Source organism: Dermochelys coriacea, chromosome 5, assembly GCF_009764565.3.
Source record: "Dermochelys coriacea isolate rDerCor1 chromosome 5, rDerCor1.pri.v4, whole genome shotgun sequence".
Lineage (NCBI taxonomy): Eukaryota > Metazoa > Chordata > Testudines > Dermochelyidae > Dermochelys > Dermochelys coriacea.
This window is the reverse complement of record NC_050072.1, coordinates 28,679,324-28,695,827: the sequence shown is the minus strand read 5'-3', so window position 1 is coordinate 28,695,827 and position 16,504 is coordinate 28,679,324.

Here is a 16,504-nt window from a genome sequence, read left to right as displayed (position 1 = left end):
CTTGTATCAGGAAAGGCTGGATATAAAAGTAATTATTTATTTAGATTTAAATCATAAGCAAGATGCCTATTGAAGGCTCTAGCTGCCCTAACGCAGCATTAATAATACAGTAAATTCCCATCGGTATTAAAATAATCATTTTAAGAGGCTGTCAGCCAGCCAGACACCTACACAATCTCCTTTCTACCTTTTCATCAGTCTGGCAAGCACACCCTCAGCTCTCTCCGGAAACCCAATTAAACTGGCGTCTTTTGCAACACGTCTGTAAAGTTACTAAGTCTAATTTTGGGCCAAGGGAGAGAGCAAATTCCTGAGTCCCGCAGTCCTCAATGAGAATGCCCTGCCAGCTGCCCCATCTCTTATATTCCCAGGTCTGTGTGTGCTGGTTTCCAACCATTAGTGAGAATATTAGTGCTGCTATAAAGCCTTTAAAAAGAAAAGTGTGGGCATTAAAGACTTCCCTCAAAACCACATCATCTCAGATATCTACCAAAATTGGCCTACGAAGAATAGATAGTATGAGGGGAGTCATGTACAGCTGGTGTGCATTTGTGCACTTCAAAAAAGAGATTACGTACATTGCAAGTGTAGGGGAAATAGCATGGTCTAGTAGACAGGACCCTGCAGTGTGAGGCCAGGAGACCTAGGTTATTTCCCAGCTCCACCACTAACCTACGTGTGGCCTTAGGCAAATCAATTCCCATCTCTGTTTTCCCTCTTACCCTTTGTATGTCTTGCCTATTTACGTTTGGGACTGTTTGCAACCATGTGTTTTACAGAGCCAAACACAATGGGCCCCGACCTTAATTGGGGCTTCTAGGTGCTTCCATAATACAAATAATTATTAATAATAAATATATACAAAGTTATATATTTGGATGTATTGTTTCCTTCTTGGTTATGCTAATTAGACTGTTAGCTCTTTATGGCACTTTAGACTGTTAGCTCTTTATGTGCCTTCCTGTGTGAGATCATATAACAAATTAGGGGTGCTACCAGATCATCATATGATCATCATAACACAAGAAATATTTAATAACTGCAACATTACTCTTAAATGAACATTTCTTTTCTCTGGTAGGTTCTTTGAGTTGAAAACTCTCTAAACAAGCTTGAAATAGCCTTGGCAGCACAGATCCTGTTCAATGGAAAAACTTGTTAAGGCCACTGGCTTCAATGTATATACAATATATAGTGATCCATTTATTTTCCAGATATGGGACACATTTCTGTATGGAAAAAAACAAATGCTAAACAAGCACACTAGTGTTGTTGTGTCAGTAAGGTCTCAAAAATCCAGGTTTATTTGTAGTTAGTTCAGTAACTAAGTAACTGTTCGCTAATTGCAGTGGCTAACCTGAATTTGCACTTCAGATCCAGATAACCCTGTGAAATATTTATGATTTGTTTATTCAGAATTCAAAGTGATAATTTGAGTTGTATGCAGAGACATGGGATGGTTTTCCAGCTTCTAAGTAAAACACTAGTACTGTTGTGATGGAGGTAATAAATTATCATGGCCATATTCGTATTGGTTTGAATACCAAAGCAACGTAACTGCTTTATAAAAAGCTTTTGTTTCACCATCTGTTTGTGAAGCATATGTTAAAAACGTATTGTACATCTTGTCTCTGCCTCTCATCACATTGTAATATGTTGCTATGCAAACACCCACCCACACCAGTTGTCTGGACTGGTACGGCATCTTGATTCACTGCCTTCAAGTCTTAGGGTACAGTAAATCAGATAGGCAGGTGAACAAAATAAATTCCCTCTGCTTCTTTGCCTTACATATAGAGCTTGATCCTGAGTCAGCAAACTCTTATTTCAGAGTAGCACCTGTGTTAGTCTGTATCAGCAAAAAGAAAAGGAATACTTGTGTCACCTTAGAGACTATCAAATTTATTTGAGCATAAGCTTTCATGAGCTACAACTCACTTCATTGGATGCATGCAGTGGAAAATACAGTGGGGAGATTTTATATACACAGAGAACATGAAACAATGGGTATTACTATACACACTGTAACGAGAGTGATCAGGTAAAGTGAGCTATTACCAGCAGGAGAGCCGGGGTGGGGGGGACCTTTTATAGTGATAATCAAGATGGGCCATTTCCAGCAGTTGACAAAAAAGAGTGAGGAATGGGGGGGGAATAAACATGGGGAAATAGTTTTACTTTGTGTAATGACACATCCACTCCCAATCTTTATTCAAGCCTAAGTTAATTGTATCCCGTTTGCAAATTAATTCCAATTCAGCAGTCTCTCATTGGAGTCTGTTTCTGAAGTTTTACATTGGCCAAACTGGACAGTCTCTATGTAAAAGAATAAATGGACAGAAATCAGACGTCAAGAATTATAATATTCAAAAACCAGTTGGAGAACACTTCAATCTCTTTGGTCACTCGATTACAGATCTAAAAGTGGCAATTCTTCAACAAAAATCTTCAAAAACAGACTCCAACGAGAAACTGCTGATATGGAATTAATTTGCAAACTAGATACAATTAACTTAGGCTTGAATAAAGACAGGGAGTGGATGTGTCATTACACAAAGTAAAACTATTTCCCCATGTTTATTTCCCCCACATATACACACACTGTTCCTCACACGTTCTTGCCAACTGCTGGAAATGGCCCACCTTGATTATCACTACAAAAGGTTCCCCCCACCCCCCGCTCACCTTACCTGATCACTCTTGTTACAGTGTGTATGGTAACACCCATTGTTTCATGTTCTCTGTGTATATAAAATCTCCCCACTGTATTTTCCACTGCATGCATCCGATGAAGTGAGCTGTAGCTCACGAAAGCTTATGCTCTAATAAATGTGTTAGTCTCTAAGGTGCCACAAGTACGCCTTTTCCTTTTGCAAACTCTTATTGAAATCTAAGGCTGCCTGAATCAGTCTCACTCGTTGTGTTCTAGAAGCTGTGTGTTTGGGCCTGTCATTCTCCAGTGCCCTAGGGATTGGAAGGAAATCTCCAAGACTCATCAACAGTACATGAGCAAACAGTCATGGTCTCACTTAATACCTACTTGGAGTTACATGAGAGATGAACTTGACCCCTTGGCCCAGATTACACAGATATACATAGGCACCTAACCCCCAGATTCAGGAACCTAAGTTCCAGTTTTAGGCTCTGCTGCAAGCCACAAACACCCCCCTCAACTATAGCCAAACCCTGTAGGTGCTTTTACTTTCAGTAAAAGTTCCCTAGGTGTCTAAGTTCCTGGTATGTACATTGCAGCATCCCTAGCCTGTAGGTGTCCGGAGATCTATCTCCTGTCTAAGTCCCAGACTGATCCACAAACCTGGGAAGACAGATGTTCACCTACCTAACTCTTGTGTGGGGCCTGATCCATAGGTGTGCTTAGAGGCTGCTTGCTGGATCAGTCCCTTTCAAAAGCTGGCTGGAGGAGGTGATGACCTTCTAACTTTTATCCTAAGGGTTAGAGCATTCACAGCTTCATTTTAACACGGAGCGCTCACATCTTTCAGGAGACATGGGATATTCTGATGTGGGGCTCTTCATTCTTTGCTGTTGAAGCTGTTTCATTGTGTACACATAATTAAAGAGTCATGGGAGCCAGAGAACTGTGTCTCCCATCTCCTAGATGGGTGCTCTAACCACTGGCCTACAGAGTCTCCTGCTTTCTGGTCCAATGACTCCTTAATAATTTAGCCAAACTGGAACAACTTCAACAGGGAAGAGTGAGGGAGCCCCACGTCAGAATATCCCACATCTCAGTGGCTTAGTGCACTTACCTGAGAGGTGTGAGAGACCCCTGATCAAATCCTCTCCCTCTCCTCGGGCACAGAAGGGAACAGAACTTTGGTCTCCCACGTCCCAGATAAGTGCCCTGACAATTGGGTTAAAAGTTATAAGGTGGTGGCTGCTGTTTAGGAGTCCAAGCCGCTTAACTCCAGGGAAGGGGTTCCCAGCTGTGGACCAGTAGCAGAGATATATGCCTAAGTCTGGGCTGCAGGGAGAGCTCTACACATTTATGAGGGCTGTGGGCTTAGGACATACCCCTCTCCTCAGCATTTCCCACAGACTAGCTTAGGCAGCAACCTGCCCAGCATGCTGGCTTTTGTGGATTGCATTCTTAGGTGTCTACCTCAATGTATAGGGAGCCTACACACTTAATTCAAGCTTTTTGGGTTGCAGTATTGTCCCTGTAGCTTTGTAGGTGCTGTAACACTCAGTGCTGCAACTCTTTGCAATCCCTTTGTGGATCTGGGCCCTTGTCTTTTAAATAAATAGAGAGAGGCCTTGGTTGGATCGAAGTGCTTTTTATAATAAAAATAATAGTTCGAGAGTCCGGCCAATAGTGAATGTTTTGGAACACACTGATCTAATATCATTTACTGGTCATTTTTATCATGGTGAGTTGAGAGGATCTTTCTGGGCAAATACTCTAATTACAATTCTATTCATATTTGTGGAGGCTGATCTCCCTGCTGCCCATAAGGACAAATTGTTTTTGCTCCAGAAATGCAGGGAAAACTAGCATGATGCTCATCCAGACAGAAAGGATAGTTAAGTGGTTATGGCCCTAGCCTAGGACTTAGAAGACCTTGTTTCAATTCCCTGCTTTGCCACATGCTTCCTATTTGCCCTTGGGCAAGTCACTTAGTCTCTCTCTGTGCCTCAGTTCCCCCTCTATATGATGACAATAATCACAGGAGTGGTGATGTAAAGCTAATACCTGTAAAGATTATGAGGTGCTCAGACATCACAGTGATGGGGGACATACAAGTACCTTAGATCATCAATTTTGCTACTGTTTAATCACATCTGCTATGCCACCTATGAGAGGCGAGTTAATAACTAATAGTTATTAACATTAATAGTAACATGGGCAAATATAATGCCCATCTATAAAAAGGGAAATAAGGACAACCCGGGGAATTACAGACCAATCATTTTAACTTCTGTATCTGGAAAGATAATGGAGCAAATAATTAAGCAATCCGTTTTCAAATATCTAGAAGATAATAAGGTGATAAGTAACAGTCAGCATGGATTTGTCAAGAACAAATCACGTCAAACCAACCTGATAGCTTTCTTTGACAGGATAATAAGCCTCGTGGATGAGGGGAAGCGATAGACGTGGTATATCTTGACTTTAGTAAAGCTTTTGATACTGTCTCATATGACCTTCTCATAAACAAATTAGGGAAATACAATCTAGATGGAGCTACTATAAGGTGGGTGCATAACTGGTTGGAAATCCATTCCCAGAGAGTAGTTATCAGTAGTTCACAGTCATGCTGGAAGGGCATAACAAGTGGGGTCCTGCAGGGATCAGTTCTAGGTCCGGTTCTGTTCAATATCTTGATCAATTATTTAGATAATGGTATAGAAAGTACACTTATAAAGTTTGTGGATGATACCAAGCTGGGAGGGGTTGCAAGTGCTTTGGAGGATAGGATTATAATTCAAAATGATCTGGACAAACTGGAGAAATGATCAGAAGTAAATAGGATGAAATTCAATAAGGACAAATGCAAAGTATTCCACTTAGGAAGGAACAATCAGTTGCACACATACAAAATGGGAAATGACTTCCTGTAAAGGAGTACTGCAGAAAGGGATCTGGAGATCATAGTGGACCAGAAGCTAAATATGAGTCAACAGTGCAACACTGTTGCAAAAACAGCAAATATCATTCTGGGATATATTAGCAAGAGTGTTGTAAGCAAGACAAGAGAAGTAATTCTTCCGCTCTACTCCGCGCTGATTAGGCCTCAACTGGAGTAGTGTCCAATTCTGGACATCACATTTCAGGAAAGATGTGGATAAATTGGAGAAAGTCCAGAGAAGAGCAACAATAATGATTAAAGGTCTAGAAAACAGGACCTATGAGGGAAGACTGAAAAAAATTGGATTTTTTTAGTCTGGAAAAGAGAAGACTGAGAGGGGACATGATAACAGTTTTCAAGTACATAAAAAGGTTGTTACAAGGAGGAGGGAGAAAAATTGTTCTTCTTAACCTCTGAAGATAAGGGCGGTTTAGGTTGGACATTAGGAAAAACTTCCTAACTGTCAGGGTGGTTAAGCACTGGAATAAATTGCCTAGGGAGGTTGAGGAATCTCCATCACGGGAGACTTTTTAGAGCAGGTTAGACAAACACCCATCAGGAATGGTCTAGATAATACTTAGTCCTGCCATGAGTGCAGAGGACTGGACTATATGACCTCTTGAGGTCCATTCCTGTCCGATGATTATAAGATTATAATTTAATACTTCATTCAAGATACTGTTTGTACATGCATTGGTGGAAAACAACATGATCTATGGTAACCTTTATCCTCGTCTCCTTTTTTATGTATGACCCTGATGAGTTGTCACGTCTGCATGTAGGCCCTGATCCAGCAAAGACGTTGACATGTGCTTAGCTTTATGAATATGAGCAGCCCATGAATGTCAATAGGACTATTCATGATAGTACAATTACATGTGTGTAATTTTTAATGAGGACTGGGGCTTTAGAATGTGAATTCCCCAAGGCCAGGTCTTTTTTGCTTCTGTAAGGCACATTGCATATGCCATGGCAATTAAAATTAATAAACAATATTAATAATTAACAGTAATAATCAATAAGATTTCAGCAAGCTACCAAGTACATTGTTGTCTCTTCTAGCCAGTAACAGCAAAAGGATGTTTTAAGAATTTATGTTCTATATTGACAGGTTTCAGAGTAGCAGCCCTGTTAGTCCGTATCCACAAAAAGAAAAGGAGTATTTGTGGCACCTTAGAGACTAACAAATTTTTTTGAGCATAAGCTCACGAACTAGGACCCAGATCCAATGGGAGTTAGACATCTTAATACCTTTGAGAATCTGGCCCTGGTTTCCTATACTGTTTTAATCTCCATTGTATATCTCACTGCCTAGGTATTACACTGAACGATTAAAAACATCTGAGTGCTTTGCATGTGCACACACAGACACACCCCTATATAAAGAACAAAAACCTGGCCAACTTCTATGTTGAACAGAAACGGATGATACAGAAACACATTAGAATAGTAGCCTATTTTCTAGACAGGTTTTAATTTAGATATCTGTCTGGAGAAAAGTTTTTAGAAAACTTCTAAAAGCTATTTAGAAGTAATTAACTCTTTATGGCTGAAATTTTACTATTTGTTCAACCACAACATTAAACACATTGTGAGGCTTGGGAAAACGTTACTGAATGAAAAAAACAGATAAAGGTAACATTATTCAGAAATAACTGAAAAAAGTGACCCTAGAAAAGTCGCAGCACAAATTACCACTTGAAAGACATTATAATTTGTGGATTCTAGCTATCTTCCTCAAAGGTATTTACTGTTATTGCTGAAAATGGGAAAGTGGCTTTGGCTGTTAACAGTTACTGTGCCTAGTAGTACTGGGTGAATAATAGTAAGCAATAGAAGAATGTGTTGCAAATAACACAAAAGTACAATTTATGGAAAACAAAAGGAAAAAAATGTGAGTGTAATTTATCATGGAAAAGTCCCCACTTGACACAGGAGATCCCAGATTTTTTTCCACAACTAAAAATAGTTCATATTAAAGATTTTATTAGCATTCACAGAGGCCCTCTGTTTTTTCCACCAAATGCATCCGATGAAGTGAGCTGTAGCTCACGAAAGCTTATGCTCTAATAAATTTGTTAGTCTCTAAGATGCCACAAGTACTCCTTTTCTTTTTACAGGTATGTTGGAAGTCATACACCACACACTGGCCTACATTCTGCTACCACATACACCATTGTAACTCCATTGCTGTCAATGAAGTTTTATATGGGTAACAGCAGTGTCGGCCCCAATCTCCAGCAGGATGATGCCAGGTGGCTAGGAGACTGGACTAACCTTATTCATTACTCTCTGTATCAAAGAAGCATGCAGAAGCTTCCATCAGGACTGGGGTCTGATGGTGCTGGGCAGTATACAAACAACAGATGAAGATCAGCCCCTGCCACAAAGCTTACAAGCAAAATAAGGACAATAACCACAATAGGTTGTAGATCAGATTGAGTTGGGGGATATAGAAGATCAAGAGTAAACACTAAAACAGTAATTAGAACACAAAGTTGTGTGCTTACTTTGCTAACTACAATTTGGAGGCTTCAGATTTCTTTTAAAAATGAGCTAAAATATCAATGAATCACTATCAGGCCACATGGCAGGGCAGATAAAAATTTGTTTTTTAAAAAAAGAATTTTTTTTATTTGAACTAATTGCAGGTTTACTTTCTAAAAATAAACCTAATTTAAAATTAAATTTGAAATTGACAATCTATGCCAAGGCCTTACCTTATTATAATCTATGAACATGTTTTATTTCATTTAAATTATTTTAAACCATATTTGTTTGCTGCCAAGTTTTTAAAAACGTCAAAGCACTGAACTGGTGAAAGTCTCTAGCTAGACAACTGGAACAAGAGTTTGTTGAAGTGCTAAACCAGCTTTTTACAGCAGCAGCTTCCTCTGCAGGTGTAGAGAGAATAGCTTCTTCATTTTGGCATATTCAAATACTTAAGTTCAATTACTAGTCATTCAAAATTGAGAAAGTGATTGGGATTTGAAAAAAGGAGGCGAGCTTGATTTCCTCTTCCAATCTATGAAGAAAAACTAAGTGTGAGAGGATGAAATTTGCTGTCTCCAAAATCTTGACGGACATAATGATGAGAAAAAATCAGCTCAATTCACTAGCTACAGATAATGCTTCCTTTGTTTAATAAATCAGTTATTTTAAATACAAAACATATTTTCATAAACTTTTTGATAAAGTGTCTGTGTTTTCTTTTTTATTCAGCATATTAAAGTTAGGAGGGCTTTAAATAAAAAATGCTGGGTTTGTGCATTTTTAATTGAATTTGAATTTCCATCCAAATAGAGTGGTGACACAAATCAGAAGTAAAAAATTAATAATTTGTAAAAAGAAATGCATCATTCACCATTTTCTAACATAAAAAAGGTAAAAATTAAGAATCTCAATAAATGTGAGTAAACCTATATAATTGCTTAAATAAATAAGTACAGATATAGTATACCCTCCTGATTAGCAAAAAGAATCAACAAATTTAATGTGAAGGCTATATTTAGTTGGAAATCAGTATGAGAATCAAGCTTTAAGAAAATAACTAAAGAGGACATATGCAAAATATAATTAAAATAGATTATTTAAATCAAGATTTCCTGATTGCTGATTTAAATCATGAGTAAAATCAGTGATTTAAATTGCTTGGATTTAAATCAATTCACCCTCCCACTTGCAGTGTACCTTGCTGCTGCTTCATACAGGAGCCACGTGTGTTGGTTGGTGCTTACATACATGCAGTGTGACTGAGGGTCCCCAAACCCACAGAACAAGCTTGGGGGCAATGAAGCTCCAACTGGTATGTTAGCTAGGCAATCACCCAAATACTCAAGAGAGTTCCAGCCTGGAATCCAGCCCGGTAGCTGGAAGTAGTGGGAAGAAGGGACCTCTCGAGTCATTTCACAGATTCCAAAGCCAGAAAGGACCATTGTGATCGTCTAGTCTGATTTTCTGTATATCACAGGCCATAGAACTTCCACAAAATAATTCCTAGAGCAGTGGTTCTCAAACTTTAGCAACCCAAGGTCCCCCATTTTGATTTTAAAATGGTCAGGAACCACCAAGCTCCCCTGCTTAGCCCTTTCCCCACCCTGTTCCCCAAGGCCATGCCCCTTCCCACCCCCTTCCCCAAGGCCAACCCCCTGCTCACTCCATCCCCCCTCCCTCCATCACTCACTCTCCCCCATCCTCACTCACTTTCACTAGGCTGGGGCAGGAGGTTGGGATGCAGGCTCTGGTCTGGGAGTTTGGGTGAAGGAGGGAGGGAGGGTGTGGGCTCTGGGGTGGTAGTTCAGGTGCAGGAGAGGGTATGGGAGGGAGTTTAGGTGCAGGAGGGGGCTCAGGGCTGGGGCAGGGGAGTAGAGTGTGGGTGGCGGTAAGGGGTGCGGGAGGGAGTTTGGGTGTGGGAGGAGATGTGGGCTCTGGCAGGGAGTTGGGTGCAGGAGGGGGTGTGGGAGGGAATTTGGGTGCAGAAGGTGGCTCAGGGCTGGGGCAGATATTCTCAAGGGCATTTCAGAGCAGCCTCAGTGCTCTGTCCATGTATCCCACCCCCACAATCATCTCCATGTGGTCCCTATGCATGAAATCCCCTCTCCTCTGATCTGCAAAGGTATCACCTTCTCTTTGTTCAAACCTAAAGACTCCCTTTTCCTACACAAAACAAATCTGCCTATGGAGTGAAACACAGGAACTGTATTCAGAATGCACAGCAACATAAAATGCACAGCAGTTCAGAACAGGAATTAAATAGTGACCCAACAGGAGTTACTGGGGAATCTAGTCAACAGAAAGTAATTGGTCAAGTTAGAGTTTGGCCAGGATGCTGGAGTTCTTAAGTGGGAAAAAGTACTACAGGATCTGTAACTGATCACAAGTGGCCAGACCCTGAGTTTTATGACACGTTTAAAAGACAGCATCTTGCTTCTTCATATCACCCTGGTCTCTGGAGCACGGGTTCAGCAGCTATTCAAAGGAAAGAGTGCCACCTGCTGAATGAAAAGGAGTACTTGTGGCATCTTAGAAACTAACAAATTTATCTGAGCATAAGCTCGTGAGCTACAGCTCACTTCATCGGATGCAGAACAGAAATTAAATAGAAGTGAGCTGTATCTGGAATTGGCATTTATTATGCTCAAATAAATTTGTTAGTCTCTAAGGTGCGCAAGTACTCCTTTTCTTTTTGCGAATACAGACTAACATGGCTGCTACTCTGAAACCTGCTGAATAATCACTACGAGCACTTTCTGCAGAACCTGTTTTTTCTCCTTGAGTCCGTCATTCAGGTACTAACCTGATGTAACCCAGCTTTTGGTGTGAGAGCTGTAGAGGCCAGAGATTGAGGTTGGATGGTTGATATAAAGGGAATTAGCACATTTGACACCTACAGTATACTTTAAAAATGCTCCTAAACTGAAAAGGAAGCAAACAGTCTAATTGTATGGAAGCCTAGTTAAAGGAATTCTTCAATGTTCTCAATTCTCAACATTCTCCATCTACACTGGATACACGAGAAAACAGTTTAAGGGAATAAAAATGTTGGTTGCCTTCCATTGTCTATTTGTTCAGATTCATAACTTCTGTGCATTTTTTGCCCAGACTTCTCTCCTTTTCCTGTTCTTGGACATGATTTACTCAAGTCTCAGAAAGAAAAGGAGTACTTGTGGCACCTTAGAGACTAACAAATTTATTAGAGCATAAGCTTTCGTGAGCTACAGCTCACTTCATCGGATGCATTTGCAAATGCATCTGCATGTCCAAATGCATCCGATGAAGTGAGCTGTAGCTCACGAAAGCTTATGCTCTAATAAATTTGTTAGTCTCTAAGGTGCCACAAGTACTCCTTTTCTTTTTGCGAATACAGACTAACACGGCTGCTACTCTGAATCAAGTCTCAGAGACACTTGTAAAAGCAGACACACCAAAAATAGTGGCAAATCCCAATGAGAAGAATGACTGGATCACAGGTTTATATTGGCAACATGGGATTTGTTAAAAAACATGGCTTCTGAACCATGACAATTAATCACAGAAGGAAACATCAGGTTTCAACTCCCAGAGGTCATACAGATAGGATTATTTCATGTTTCTAAAAGAGCAGCAGACTGAGTAAAACTCAGTCACTCTTAAAAAAGCAGGACACTGAAGTGGATTTACTGTTATATACAGAAATTGTATTTCAGTATTCTATAAAATACTAATTTTCCCCAGGCTTTGTATGATTTCTGAGGGGGCCAATATTTCCAAATGTTGGTGCCTAAAGCTAGGCATCTAAATTCATATTTATCAGTTTTTCCTCTCATTTTTCAACTCAGTAGATCAGAGCAGAATTTGGTCCATTCAACACTCAATTCCAATTTTGTGGTCTTTTATGTCAGCAGCAAAACTCCTTCCCCAAGAACAAGATTGGGCCTTCAATACCAAAATCAACATTTTACTGTAGTAAATAGGAATTGTTGGTGCTCTGATTCAAAGCACTGTTGAAAATCAGGCCAGATATTTAGATTCTAATCTTTATGCACCCATAAAGTTTGAAAATGCATTCCCGATATCTATTAACCTATAGTTATTTATAAGATGGTTTCAATATTATTCTTTAAAACTCAATGCATAATTTTATATTCAAAACCATCATTTACATGATTTAAAATGTTATTAACCCCCTGGTTATAAAATATCATTTTAGGACCTAAATCTGCAGTCCTTACTCAAGCAAAACTCCCACTGGACTGCAAGATTCGTTTCTGACTATAGTATTAAAGTCACCTATTAATGAAAGGCAACTACCCCCACACTCTTTTCCAACAGTCCACAGAGCAGGCTGCATAGTTCCAAAGGCATAATCCCTCCTCCAACTCCACATGTGGCAGCGCATCTCTGCAGTGCCTCAGTGACACAATTTGGACCTAAACAAGATCCGATAGAAACCAGGAGGTGCAGAAGATTAGAAAAAAGCAGCAGCTCCAGAAAAGCAGAGAGTCCATTATGAAGATATCAGAGTACGGAGCATGCATTGGAGGGAATGGAATCTGTGAGAAGGTCACTTCTGTGCAGCTCTACTGTTCTTTCAGACTCTTACCCAGTGATGTTTCAACCCTTGTTTCTATCTCTCTCTGTTTTCAGTCTCCTCCTCTCTTCCACCTTTTGACCCATCTTCCATTCCCGAGCCACCTTCTACATTGTTACTCCTACACAATCCCATCGGATTTGCCCAGGTGTAACAGAAGAATATAGTTCTATCAGGCTGGGAATTAGTCAGAAATGTCCTTCTCCCCATCCATGGAAGGACAGTCCATTGGTTAACAGCTGGTCTCAGGAGACCAATGTTCAGTTCTCTTTTCTATCTGTGGCCTTGGGCAAGTCACTTGAGCCCAGAGCCTCAAAGGCATTTAGGCACCTAACTCCAATAAGATTCTGTGCAAGTGCCCCATATCTTAAATGGGAATAATAATACTTCCTACCTCAAGGGGAGTTGTTAGAATAAGTACTTTAATGATGGTGATGGGCCCAGATACTATGGGAGCCATAGAAGTATCATAGATAGTTCAGCACCTCTATCTAGCCCTTGCCCCGCTTCACATAACAGCTTAGTTCCCTTTCCTCCTGTTTATGAAAACAAAAAGAAAGCCACTCTGTTTACCACAACAGTTTGTTGCTATGAGGCTGACAGTGATGTTCCTGTGGATTACTATCCTAGTCCGTGCTGACAGAAGTTATTGCAAAACCAGATTTTATTAGCAGCAAATGCTAAATATCAAGGCAGTTATTTACAGTAAGGAAATGTTAGATAAGAAAAATATGACACAAAAACAAAGCCTGCCAAAGAGGATATCTGATATTTTTCTATATTTAAGAAGTGGATTTAATTCTTATGAAAGGCATCTGCTGATAAACATGAGAATGAGAATTCCTTTATCTGCATAACAGATGATAGATTAGACACCTGGGCACAATCTTGCTACCCTTTACTCAGCCAAAAAAAAGAATCTTTATTCAAGCTTGAGGACTATTCATATGAGTAAAAAGGTGGCAAGATTTTTTAAGGTTGCTTCCACTAAAGACAGTCATTACTTTTTTATTAAGAGTGTTAATCTACAGCTAAGTTCAAGAACAAGAGATTCGGCACTTGTATATCATAGGAAATGGAGAATAATCAAAAAAGAAAATGTCTTTTTAAACACCAGATGGATACAACGCTAAGAGTAAAGAGAAGAAAAGGAAGTAGGAAGCAGGAGAAGACAAGGGAGGCAGTGAGGAATGAAAGTAGATCATGAAGATGGATGAGAGAGAAATAGCTTATACTGGAATACAAACCTTATATACACTGAAATGTATATATATATTTAAATGGTTTCATCTTGATAGAAAAAGGTTTTAAAGTAACCTATCAGGGTGAACATTCCAGAAGATAAAGTTATTTGACTTATAACCCAGTGCCAAAATATAGAAATTACTGTAAATTGTCATTTGCAAGAAGAGTGATGACACTGGTCATAAAATGTCCAAACTTGTTTTTAATTTTGCTCTCATATGAATGTGGAGTGACCGTAGCAATTGGCTATTTTTTATAGGATTTTTGTGTCAAACTTTCTGTAAACAATTGATATGTCATCTCATGACCTTTTCACCCTGATAACATGCCAGCTTCCTCAAAAGTGGTCTCTTGCACTGCATTTTTGATTTTTTGTGGGGGGGGAGGGGAAGGGGAGTTCACATACTTACAATCTCTATATTGTGTAAAATACCGAATAATTTTTTTAACTGGTGATTTTCCAAAATTGCCACTAGCTAAGGATGACCGAACTCAAACATGATTGGACCACGTCGTATGGCTCCAAGGTAGGCCTTGCACCAGATTCATGCAAAAGTTTTGTAGGGAGGTGCTGCAAGGCAAAGTAATTGAAGTTTGCAAATCAATGAATCAAGAGTAAAGCTGAGAGATTTTGTCCTTCAGGTCAACAAGCCACCTGAGGAAAGACTGACATTCCAGCAGAGTTGAGCGAAATTTGGAATTTCCATTGAGTGGGAAATTCAAAGATTTGAACAGCTTTTATCCTGAAAAGTGACAAAAAGTTAAATTCCTAATTTTTTGCTGGAATGGAAATTCCAAAAAAATTGTAATTAGAAATACCAAAATGTTTTGTTTCAACATTTTCAATTGAAATGAAAAATTTAGACATCCTTTTAGAGTTAGGTCAACATGAAACAGCATTTCCCTAATGCATTATCTTATGGGAGTTGTAGTTCAGGCCATGAAGGCCATCCTCTGACCTGGGCTCCTAGAAGGGCTACATATTCTACAATGCAATAATGGCTCACAGGAAACAATGGACGCCTAAACCACAAATCCCATAAGGTAATTCACTAGGGAAATGCAGTTTAATTGTTTTTTTAATTGATTAGAAACATTTTGGTCCCATTTAATAAAATGAAATATTCTGATTTGGGTCAAACAGACCCAAAACAAAGTATTTCATTTTGATTTTCCTGACAGACAATTGAACACATTCAGCAAAACTGAATTTTTTCTCTGGAAAATTTCAATTTTGTAGAAACTGCTTTTTCCATTGGAATGCTCTTCTGATGGAAAATTGCTGACCACCTAAGTTCCAGTTTCTCAAAAAGGCATGGTCAACTTAGGGGAAGGAGGCCAAGGCATCAACGGACAAGGTATGCCTGCCTTTGACCAGGATCCCTGCACCTGAACAAAGATCACTAATGAGAAGCCCTGTTGCAGCAGATCACCATCTGACTCCTCGACCACAATTCAGCTCCTGCCTTATAAGAGTCAAGAAGCCTGCGAGAGCCAAAGGGTTTGCAACCTCCCTGTTATCATAATGTAGTCCAAGGTCCACTGTGCTTCAGCAGCAATAACGACAAGTTGTGGACTATAAACTGCTGCATGTTGCAAGAACTTCCTTGTTCCTGCCAGAAAATATTCTCTGTCTTCCCAGCAGGAAGTTTTAGCACTGAATGAAGCTGGGAGCAGAAGGCAACAGGCAAGCAAGCAGGGAGGAGGCTGCTGGACTGTAATCCTGTTCTATGTTTCCTTACAGAATAAAAAACGTTGTTCCTCATGTTTATCTGAATGGGTCTGGTCTGAGGTAAATACACACTGGCACACAATGCAGAGCACATCGAGGAACCTCAGGTCCAGTTTCCCAAAGTTGTGTAAAAAGCCTTGAGGCAGACTTACCCTATCTTGGACAGCCTTGTGCTCAGACAACGAATAGGAGGCATTATAATAAGTGTTTTATCTTTCCTTTATTTTGTTTATGGCTGTTTTGTTTTTGTTAGCTGGGAGGTGACTCATCTTATTGGTATTCTTTAATTTTAGGATTGTGAAAGTGTAGTTGGGAGCAGGCATGTGTGTTTGAGCACCCTAAAGTCCACATGGGGGAAACCACTAAAAAGAAAGTTCCCTGGGTTTAAACAGACCTAAATACTGTCTCAAACATACTCATTAAAGTGTGTTCTGTATTTTAAAAATCCCAAAAGATTTTAATCTGTCACCAGTAATTTCTGGTAGATAAGAGCTGTGAAGACTCTGATTATCTAAAGTATTCTGTTAAAGCCTCTATAAGGATACACTCTCTAGCTCTGAGCCCTGGTCTACACTAGGCGTTGAGGTCGAATTTAGCAGCATTAAATCGATTTAACCCTACACCCGTCCACATGATGAAGCCCTTTTTTTCGACTTAAAGGGCTCTTAAAATCGATTTCCTTACTCCACCCCCGACAAGGGGATTAGCGCTGAAATCGGTTTTGCTGGGTCGAATTTGGGGTACTGTGGATGCAATTAGATGGTATTGGCCTCCAGGAGCTATCCCAGAGTGCTCCATTGTGACCGCTCTGGACAGCACTCTCAACTCAGATGCACTGACCAGGTAGACAGGAAAAATCCCACGAAC